At 42.6% G+C, this 9,837-nt stretch overlaps 1 non-coding gene across 1 annotated transcript; it reads right to left on the bottom strand.

Moving 5' to 3' along the window:
- Positions 1–5,161: 5,161 nt before the first annotated feature.
- Positions 5,162–5,353, bottom strand: LOC145341678 (U2 spliceosomal RNA). Its single transcript, XR_013886435.1, has one exon. It is a non-coding gene; the product is annotated as a U2 spliceosomal RNA (small nuclear RNA).
- Positions 5,354–9,837: the final 4,484 nt, after the last annotated feature.

The raw sequence follows: 9,837 nt of genomic DNA, 5'->3' as shown, positions 1-9,837 counted from the left end.
TGTTATTTTTCTTGGCCAATTTGTTCAACTTACAGTCTGTGGGTCTCTTGTCATTCTGCTAGGCCTTTCTAACAGGCCCACAGCCCACATTCAGTCCACCAGGCCTCTCTATCCAGCCCACAGCGAACAAGCATAATAGCCAAGTCAGAGGGCTCAGAGACCATTGAAACCCCCAGATGTCAGGGATATGGCTGGGCAGTGCCCATCTGACATTGTCCACCTGGCACTCTAGCAGTGCCAGTTTGGCACTACCAATGTACCTGGACAGTGCTCAGAGGGTGGGCTATGTCAGGAGGGGGCTTATGAAGGGGGGCCCACTGGGATGACCTTAATGCCCCTAAGCCAGTAATCCTTGAGGAGGAGGGGCGGATGGGGTGGGAAACAGATGGCCAATGAGGGCGCAACCTAATATTCATGGGGGGAGGCAGGGGATCTCCCAGTGCACTGTGAGATTGCTTTGCAGCTCGATTCATTGGTATGTTTAAGTTCCATCCCTCCTAGAACTGGCAACACAACTCACCATTCTCCCAAAAAATGACTGAGCGTGGAAGACTGCCGTCCGGTTTTCTCACCATTATGGCACTGAGTCATTTTTGGGAAAAGTCCGGCCTGTGTGAGATCAGGTGTGTGTGTATATATGTGAGAATAAGTATGTTTGCATGGTATGTGAGTGTGAGAGCGTATGTGTGAGTGAGAGATATTGGCTGGAATTTTATGACCCCCCACTTGGGCAAGGCTCGTAAAGTCCTGCCCAAAGCCAACAGAGAATTTCATTCTGCTAGCTTCGGGTGAGTGAAGTGGTAAAATTCCAGCCATTGTCTGTGAGTGACAGTCTGAGGGAGTCGAGCTTACTCCTGGTAACCTCGCACTAACCTTCACCCTCAGACACCAACATACTCACACCAACTCACACAGTGGGTATAAGTGAGGGTGATTAAAAGAATATCCTGAGAATAAGAATGATGCAGAAAAAAAAACAGTTTTAAACACTCACACTCAAATTGTCATCTTTATTAATTACTCATTGCTTACAATGGGCAAGTGGTATTATCGCTCGACTATTAATCCCAAAATCGAGGTAATGTTCTGGGGACTTGGGTTCGAATCCCGCCATGACAGATGGTGGAATTTGAATTCAATAATAAAAAATATCTGGAATTAAGAGTCCACTGATGACCATGAAACCATTGCCAATTTTCAAAAAAACCCATTTGGTTCACTAATGTCCTTTAGAGAAGGAAATCCGCCCTCCTTACCTGGACTGGCCTACACGCGACTCCAAAACCACAGCAATGTGGTTGACTCTTAACTGTCCTCTGAAATGGCCTGGCAAGCCACTCAATTGTAACAATCGTTACAAAGTGTCAAGAAAGAAATGAAACCGGACAACGGCAAAAAAAAATAAGCCCTGTCGACCTTGCAAAGTGCTCCTTACTGACATCTAGGGGCTAGTGCCAAAATTGAGAGAGCTGTCTCACAGACTGGGCATCCATGAGGCACTGTGGGCCATCAACAGCAGTGGAATTGTACTCCAGCACAATCTGCAACCTCATGGCCCGGTAATCCCCACTCAACCATTACCATCAAGCCAGGGGATTAATCCTGATTCAATGGAGACTGCAGGAGGGCATGCCAGGAGCAGCATCAAGTATTCCTAGAAATGAGGTGTCAACTTGGTGAAGCTACCAAACAGGACTACTTGCATGCCAAACAGCAAAAAACAACAAGTGATAGACAGAACTAAATGATCCAACAACCAACAGATCAGATGTAAGCTCAGCACTCCTTCCACATCCAGCCAAGAACGGTGATGAACAATTAAACAACTCACTCGAGGAGGAGGCTCCACAAATATCTCCATCCTCAATGGGAGGAGCCCAGCACATTGGTGCAAAAGATAAGGCTGAAGTATTTGCAGCAATCTTCAGGCAGAAGTGCCGGGTGGATGATCCATCCCAGCCTCCTCCAATGGTCCCCAGTATCTGAGATGCCAGTCTCCAGCTAATTCGATTCATTCCGTGTGATATCAAGAAACAGTTGGAGGCACTGGATACTGCAAAGGCAATGAGCCCTGATAACATTCCAGCAACAGTACTGAAAACTTGTGCTCTAGAGCTTGCCGCTCCTCTAGCCAAGCTCTTTCAGTACAGTTACAACACTGGCATCTACCCAACAATGTGGAAAATTGCCCAGGTATGTCCTGTACACAAAAAGCGGGATAAATCCAACCCAGCCAATTACTGCCCAGTCTACTCTCGATCATCAGTAAAGTGATGGAAGGGGTCATCAACAGTGCCAATAAAGCAGCACCTGCTCAGTAATAACCTGCTCAATGACACCCAGTTTGAACTTTGCCAGCACCACTCAGCTCCTGACCTCCTTACAGCCGTGGTTCAAACATGGAATAAAGAGCTGAATTCCAGAGATGAGGCGAGAGTGACAGCCCTTGACATCAAGGCTGCATTTGACCAAGTGTGGTATCAAGGGGTCCTAGCGAAACTAGAAACAATGGGTATCAGGGGCAAACTCTCAATTGGTTGGAGTCACACCTAGCACATAGGAAGATGATTGTGCAGGGTCAGTCATCTCAGTTCCACGACATCTCTGCAGGAGTCCCTCAGAGTACTGTCCACAGCTCAACAATCTTCAGCTGCTTCATCAATGACCTTCCCTCCGTCATAAGGTCAGAAGTGGGGATGTTCGCCAATGATTGCACAATGCTCAGCACCATTTGCGATTCCTCAAATGCTGAAGCAGTCCATGTTCAAATGCAACAAGATCTGGACAACATCCAGGCTTGGGCTGACAGATAGCAAGTAACATTCGAGCAACATGAAAGCCAGGCAATGATCATCATCAATAAAAGACATTATACCACTGCCCCCTTGACATTCAATAGTGGACTTGGAGTTGGGGGTAGGGTGTTAGCGTGGATAGAAGATTGGTTGTCAAATAGGAGGCAGAGAGTGGGGGTCAACGGGTGCTATTCGGATTGGCGGATGGTGACTAGTGGAGTGCCCCAGGGGTCAGTGCTGGGGCCTCAGCTTTTTACCATTTATATAGACGATCTGGAGGAGGGAACCGAGTGTAGGGTGTCGAAATTTGCGGATGACACCAAGACTGGGGGAACGGCAAATTGTGCGGAGGGCGTGGAGAGTCTGCAGAAGGATCTAGATAGGCTGGGCGAATGGGCCAGGAAATGGCAAATGGAATTTAATGTTGACAAGTGTGAGGTGGTCCACTTTGGTAGGAAGAATGGTAGGAAGGACTATTACTTACGGGGTGAAAAACTGCAGCAGGCAACGGTGCAGAGGGACCTCGGGGTCCTTGTGCATGAGTCGCAAAAACCCAGCTTGCAGGTGCAGCAGGTGGTCAGGAAGGCGAATGGGATGCTGGCCTTCATCGCGAGGGGGATTGAATATAAAAGTAGGGAGGTCTTGCTGCAACTGTATAGGGCATTGGTGAGGCCGCAGCTGGAGTACTGTGTGCAGTTTTGGGCGCCGCACCTGCGCAAAGATATTTTGGCCTTGGAGGGAGTGCAGAGGAGGTTTACTAGGCTGATACCGGAGTTGAGGGGGTTGAGCTATGAGGAGAGGCTGAATAAACTAGGCTTGTACTCGTTGGAGTTTAGAAGAATGAGGGGAGATCTCATTGAGATGTATAAGATGATGAATGGGATGGATGGGATAGAGGTGGAGAGACTCTTCCCGCTCAAAAAAGACAGTAGGACTAGGGGGCACAGCCTCAAGATAAAGGGGGGGCGTTTTAGAACGGAGTTGAGGAGGAACTTCTTCACTCAAAGGGTGGTGAATCTCTGGAATTCTCTACCCGTTGAAGTTGTGGAGGCTGCCTCGCTAAATATTTTCAAGAAGCGGGTTGATGGGTTTTTGATAAGCGAGGGGATTAAGGGTTATGGGGAGAGGGCGGGAATGTTGAACTGAGCCACGACAGATCAGCCATGATCTTATTGAATGGCGGGGCAGGCTCGAAGGGCCAGATGGCCTACTCCTGCTCCTATTTCTTATGTTCTTATGTTCTTATGTAACCATCACTGAATCCCCCATTGTCAACATCCTTCGGTTACCATTGACCAGAAACTGAACTGGGCTCACCATATAAACACAGTGGCTACAAGAGCAGGTCAGAGGGTAGGAACGCTGCAGTAATTAACTCACCTCCTGACTCCCCAGAGCCTATCCACCATCTACAAGGCACATGTCAGGAGCGTGATGGAATGGTCCCCACTTGCCTGGAATGGGTGCACCTCCAGCAACATTCAAGAAGCTTGACATCATCCAGGACAAGGCAGCAGGATTTGGAAGATGCTGTCTCAGGATCTTTGATGAATTGGGATTTCTGCATTGAACAGAGTGGGGAGATTCGAGTGTGAAGTTGAATTGACAAAACAGCCAGGATCTAGAGCAGTTATCCTGCCAATTCAGCACTTTTAGGAGCATCGCAGCCAGCGTGAGAGAATAGGGACAAACTCTGGAGGACTGAAGTTAACTACTTATTAGTGGTAATTACAAAATAAATGTCCTTTGGCACCACTGCAATATATTTTAAAATGTATCTACATCATCATTTAACAGCATAAAAAGTTTATGCTGTGACAGATATAAAAAACCTCAGGTGCAGTAGCTGGTGTATGCAACAGATGCAAGATTTAGAAATTAGAAATAGAATAGAATAGAATCATAGAAACCCTGCAGTGCAGAAGGAGGCCATTTGGCCCATCGAGTCTGCACTGACCACAGTCCCACCCAGGCCTTACCCCCATATCCCTACATATTTACCTACTAATCCCTCTAACCTACTCATCTCACGACCTAAGGGGCAATTTTTTTTTAGCACGGCCAGTCAACCTAACCCACACATCTTTGCAAGTGTGGAAGGAAACCAGAGCACCTGGAAGAAACCCACACAGACACGAGGAGAATGTGCAACCTCCACACAGACAGTGACACAAGGCGGGAATTGAACCCAGGTCCCTGGAGCTGTGAAACAGCAGTGCTAACCACTGTGCTACTGATTTTTTTTTTAAACTTTATTCCAATCCAATCAAGTCAAATTAAACCCAATTCAGAGTCCCAACAAGTTGGGACATTCCCGATCCAAGCTGACAAGACAGGGCTCTCACCTCCTGTCTTGGGCTTGATCTACATGATCCAAGCTGACTGGAGTAGGTGTAGCTCCTCCTCCAGGGCTTGATCTTATTTGCATCTTAGCCAAATGGCCGAGATGCCGCTTTAAAAAATTGCTTCAAATGAAGCTGAAATGTAACCCAATGACTTCAACCAAGTGCAGCATGTCGATACTACACTTGATCTTAGCCAAAAGGCCGAGAAGCTACTGATTTGCTGAGCACAAACTTTCTGCAGTGGTCAACTTTGTACAAGAACAATTTAAATTGGGTTGCTATTCTTGGACCCAGTCTTTTAAAATGTTATTATCCCTTTAGCTTCATTTAGTGGTTGCTTCAATATGTTTTACAATCTTAAAGCCAATAAACAAATTCAATAGCCAAAGGTTAAATGTTTTAAGTCTAATCTTAAGATTGTACATGTAATCTTGATACAGAAGAATTGCGTTTTCTATTTAAAGATTGGTTCTTCTTTTGTCTTAATTAGCCAGAAACATTAAAGAACAGTGCACCTAGTAATATAGATTTAAAATGCTCGATCTCATATCATGAAGAGGAAACGCATTAATCTGAACTGTTAATTATTCATAAAGGTTTTAACGTTAAGTAGCTGTATGCTTAATTTCTCAGTCTTTTGGAAATGGGAACTTTTAATTTGTATGCCAGAGACTGGAATATAACATACACTGCCACGTGATTTTCCTATCTCTGAAAATCAGACTGAATATATACTCTTCTTTGACTTTAACTCAGACTTGTCCAATCTTTTCGCGTTAAGGGCTACATTTGAATGTTTTTCCGATGGTTTGGCGAAATATTAAGCTTGAATTTTAATAAAATGTTGAGGCTTAAAGAAATAACATGTTTTTGTTTCTTTACCTTTTTCTTGTTAAAATCTTCCATTTTGTTCACTGGCGACTTGCTTTGTTTGCTGACTCTTTCATCCCATTAGAAATTGATAGTCAATGGTATTTGCAGAGTTGTTGACTGTAAGACCCAGGCCAGAAACTCCAAGGTATTTTCTGAAGTTAGCCTAGACCCTAAATCTTACATTTGATTTTGGCATGAGGTGAGGATAAGATGTTTCACTCCAGCTATGATTCAAGTGACCCACTGGGAAGCTTTTATCAAACAAAGTTTATTAAAGAACACAGTTAGAATTTAACAATAATTAGCATAACTTTTGCCAATTAAAATACTTAAACATGACAAAACATAATTTTTAAAAGCTAGCTATCTCTATAGTTTCAATTTAGCAGTATTCCCCTACAAACATGAATCCTTTCATTAGAACCAGGCAGCACAGAAACCAAAAGATGCTTAAGTAATAGATTTTCAGCCTTTTGACACTTGTGGAAAGTGATCCAGACAGACACTTGTCTTCTAATTTTCATTTAGCAACTTCCAGAGAAAGCTCCACCCCCAAACAATAGGATCTCAGCAAAAAGGCAGATTCCAAGTTTCCACTTCAGACAGAGCAAGAAATACAGAGAAAGCAATCTCTCTCTAAAGATCCCCAAAACAGACTGAAATTGAGTTCTCTGTATAAGTGCGGCTGTACCCAGTCATATGACCTTATCTGTCAATCAATCTAATCAAGCCCCACTCTAATATCCCAGGGGAAAACACCAAACAGAAACGTGCATTAAGTCAGATCAAAACAAACACCGCATCAATTAAGGTCAATTATGCTGTTGCAAAAACAAGTTGGATGTATTAGGTGGGTGAAAGCACCATTTTAGACACTTTTCTGACACTTGCACCTCCCCCCCCCCCCATCCCATGTTTGTAGAAATTCCAGTATCTATCCATTCCCAAAACAATAGCCTTCTCACATCATCTTAAACCATGACTCTAGTCACATTCCTCTTACATAAAGTCCTGATCAAGAAAACAATCAGAATTGGGGCTCTGCACAGAATTTTAGTGCCTCTCTATTGAGTGCACTTTGTGATAGCTACAAAGTTCCTCTCGATTAGCCAATTCCTCTTTTGGAAATTTCTAAATCTGCCATTGCAAAAAACGTATGTTTATAACCATAGTATAGGTTGTCAGTGATCTTTTGAGTTCTAATGAAGAGTCATCCAGACTCAGAACATGAGTGCTATTTTCTCTCCACAGATGTTGTCAGACCTGTTGAGATTTTCCAGTACTTTCTGATTTTGTTTTAAATTCCAGCATCTGCAGCAATTTGCTTTTATATTTGAAGCTATTCATGGGCTTTGTGAATGTTCCACATTGGCATTGTGCACTTGGGCTTTTTACTTAAGTGATGCTTCTATAGCCAGTCCCACAACCATCTTCCCATCAAACTGAGGCTGATTGGAACAAAGAGGTTGTATTCATGCAAACCTGAGATTACAAACCACCAGAATCCTTCTGCTCTTGAAGAATGCAGTGGCTTTCCCCGCGTTCCTTGTGAGGAAAAATTGGAGAGACCGAGGGAACACAGCCAATAAGTATTCATAGGATAGCACTCATTCTTTCAAATCAAGCAATAAGTTGTTTTTCCAAAGGCTCCAAAATTAATCTATTCATGATTCTTTTCTTCTGCATCAGTAGCAAAATTTAATAGTGAAGCCAACATGTTTTAAGAAATGGAACCACATGTTTTTCAAGACTAGGAGGTTTAATGGGTTAGATTTTCACCGAGACAGGGTGACTCAGGAGACCTTTAAAATGGTGAACAAGACCCAGATGTCTATTGCTGGCAGATACAATTTTCACCAGCATGGGGGGAGGTGCAGATCCTAAATTGCACTGACAGGAAACCCAAACTCAGCAAAACCAATTAATTTGACTTCTGCGTGAAAACAGATCCAATTCTCCTTGTTCTAATAGTTCTAACCCACACTGGGAGATTATAATATTAAGGAGGAGCCATACAAACATACAAAGAAAGAACTTAAAGTTTGTTTAATCACCATAAGGTGAAATTATTTAAATCGTAACCCTTTAAAATTGAAATAAAAACAATCTGCAACTCTTACTTAAGAATGCATTGATTCACAGGTCGTATGTTGTAGCTTAGAATAAATCTACTAACCATCTGCCTTTGTAAGTTTAACAGAGGCTATTTTTGAGATTTCCCAAGGATTGTCATTACAACTGAAACTATTACAAATGCTTGCCTGAGTTTCAAAATCTTCAAAACTACTTATCTAAATAGGGGCTGCATTCAAACTGTTAAAATTGATAATTTTAAGGAATTATTCAAGGATTATCCGTCTTCGTGGTTAATGAAATAGATGCTTGTTTTTACAATAGATTGACCACTTAACAGGATTTACATTCAGAATGAGTTTTTATGAATTAGTGTAGTCTACCATATTCAGTGTATTTGAGTGAGAGCTCTACTAAATTGTTATATGTATAATATTAATTTCCACATGGCTCCTAAGGTCTGTCCATAATGAATACTGTGTAAGCAGCTATGGAGGATACATGGCAAGGAAATGGAGAGAGCATAGGGATTATGAGGGATATGGAGGTTGCATGGGGTCAGAATGAAGGGTGAGAATTTGAGGAACTGAAATTTATCATCAAAATTGGATTATGTTTCAGTAAATAGAGGCACCAGTTCCAGCATGCTGGTATCACCATCCACCTACCTCTGTTGTCACATTGGGCACGCCTCCTCCCCTCTGTAAAGCCTTCCCCATTCACTGGAGTGTGTCACTTAGTTCTGCAGATGACAATTTCAAACTTTGCAAAACATGCCGTGTTCAATACTGCCCTCAAAAATAGTGGTTAAGTGTCTTTGGATTTTGTTATTAACGCATCAAAAGCCTTGAAGGTTCATAGGAAGACAGAACTGGTGTGAACAAAAATAGAGACATGACATTAAGGCAAGGTTCCTATTCTGTCAGCTCCCTGTCTCTTCCACCCACACAACATAAATTCCAAGGGACCATTATTCTCGCCACTTTTCCATAGTAACTTCTGTAAAAGAGGCAAGGTCAGCAGCCACTAGAAATTCCATTAGGCCTTCATGTCACAAAGCCCATGGAAATTTTGCCTACATGTTGTCGGCATGCATGACATTTGAGTACAAAAATTAGGACTCTGATCTTGCCTTCTATTGCCAGCAATAAAATGGCATCAATTAAAAAAAATCCAAATTTTGACCAGAACTGCCATCTTCCAGCAATAGAATCAGAAAGAATTCCACCCAGCTTTTACCCACCATACTCTTTTATTGGGCAGGCGCTGCACGTTACAGGCAGTCCTGCCATGGCTCCATTCATGTGTTTTGGGATGCTACCAACATTGGAGCAAATTGGTAGCCAAAGAGCCCATCATGCTGCACTAACAGTAAGGGAACAGAGCTGGAAGAATCTCAGAACCCAGTGTTTATTGAAACTAATTTGGTTTGTACTTTATTCAAATAAACGTCTTAACAAATCTTTACAAACAATTACATAATTTCTGGCAAAACACAATAGAACAATCCCTCTCCCCAAAATAAATGCTTCAACAAAATATATTTTTTTAAAAATATAAAGTTAGGAAAAAGAAGTATTACCAGGTATTCTCAGCTACAGACAAGTCAGAATCTGTCTCCATCAAATATTTGCCGGATGAAATTTCTCTCCACACGTACACACTGAAGAACATCTGTTTTTTTACTTAAGAAGCTGTCAATCATATTTGCAGAAATTGCTTAGTTCAACCTTGCATGTTTTTACAATATT

The sequence above is a fragment of the Carcharhinus amblyrhynchos genome, chromosome 3, assembly GCF_965287045.1.
Source record: "Carcharhinus amblyrhynchos chromosome 3, sCarAmb.v2.hapA, whole genome shotgun sequence".
Classification (NCBI taxonomy): Eukaryota; Metazoa; Chordata; class Chondrichthyes; order Carcharhiniformes; family Carcharhinidae; genus Carcharhinus; species Carcharhinus amblyrhynchos.
Note: the sequence above shows the minus strand (reverse complement) of the source record. Positions and strands in the feature narration are given on the sequence as shown.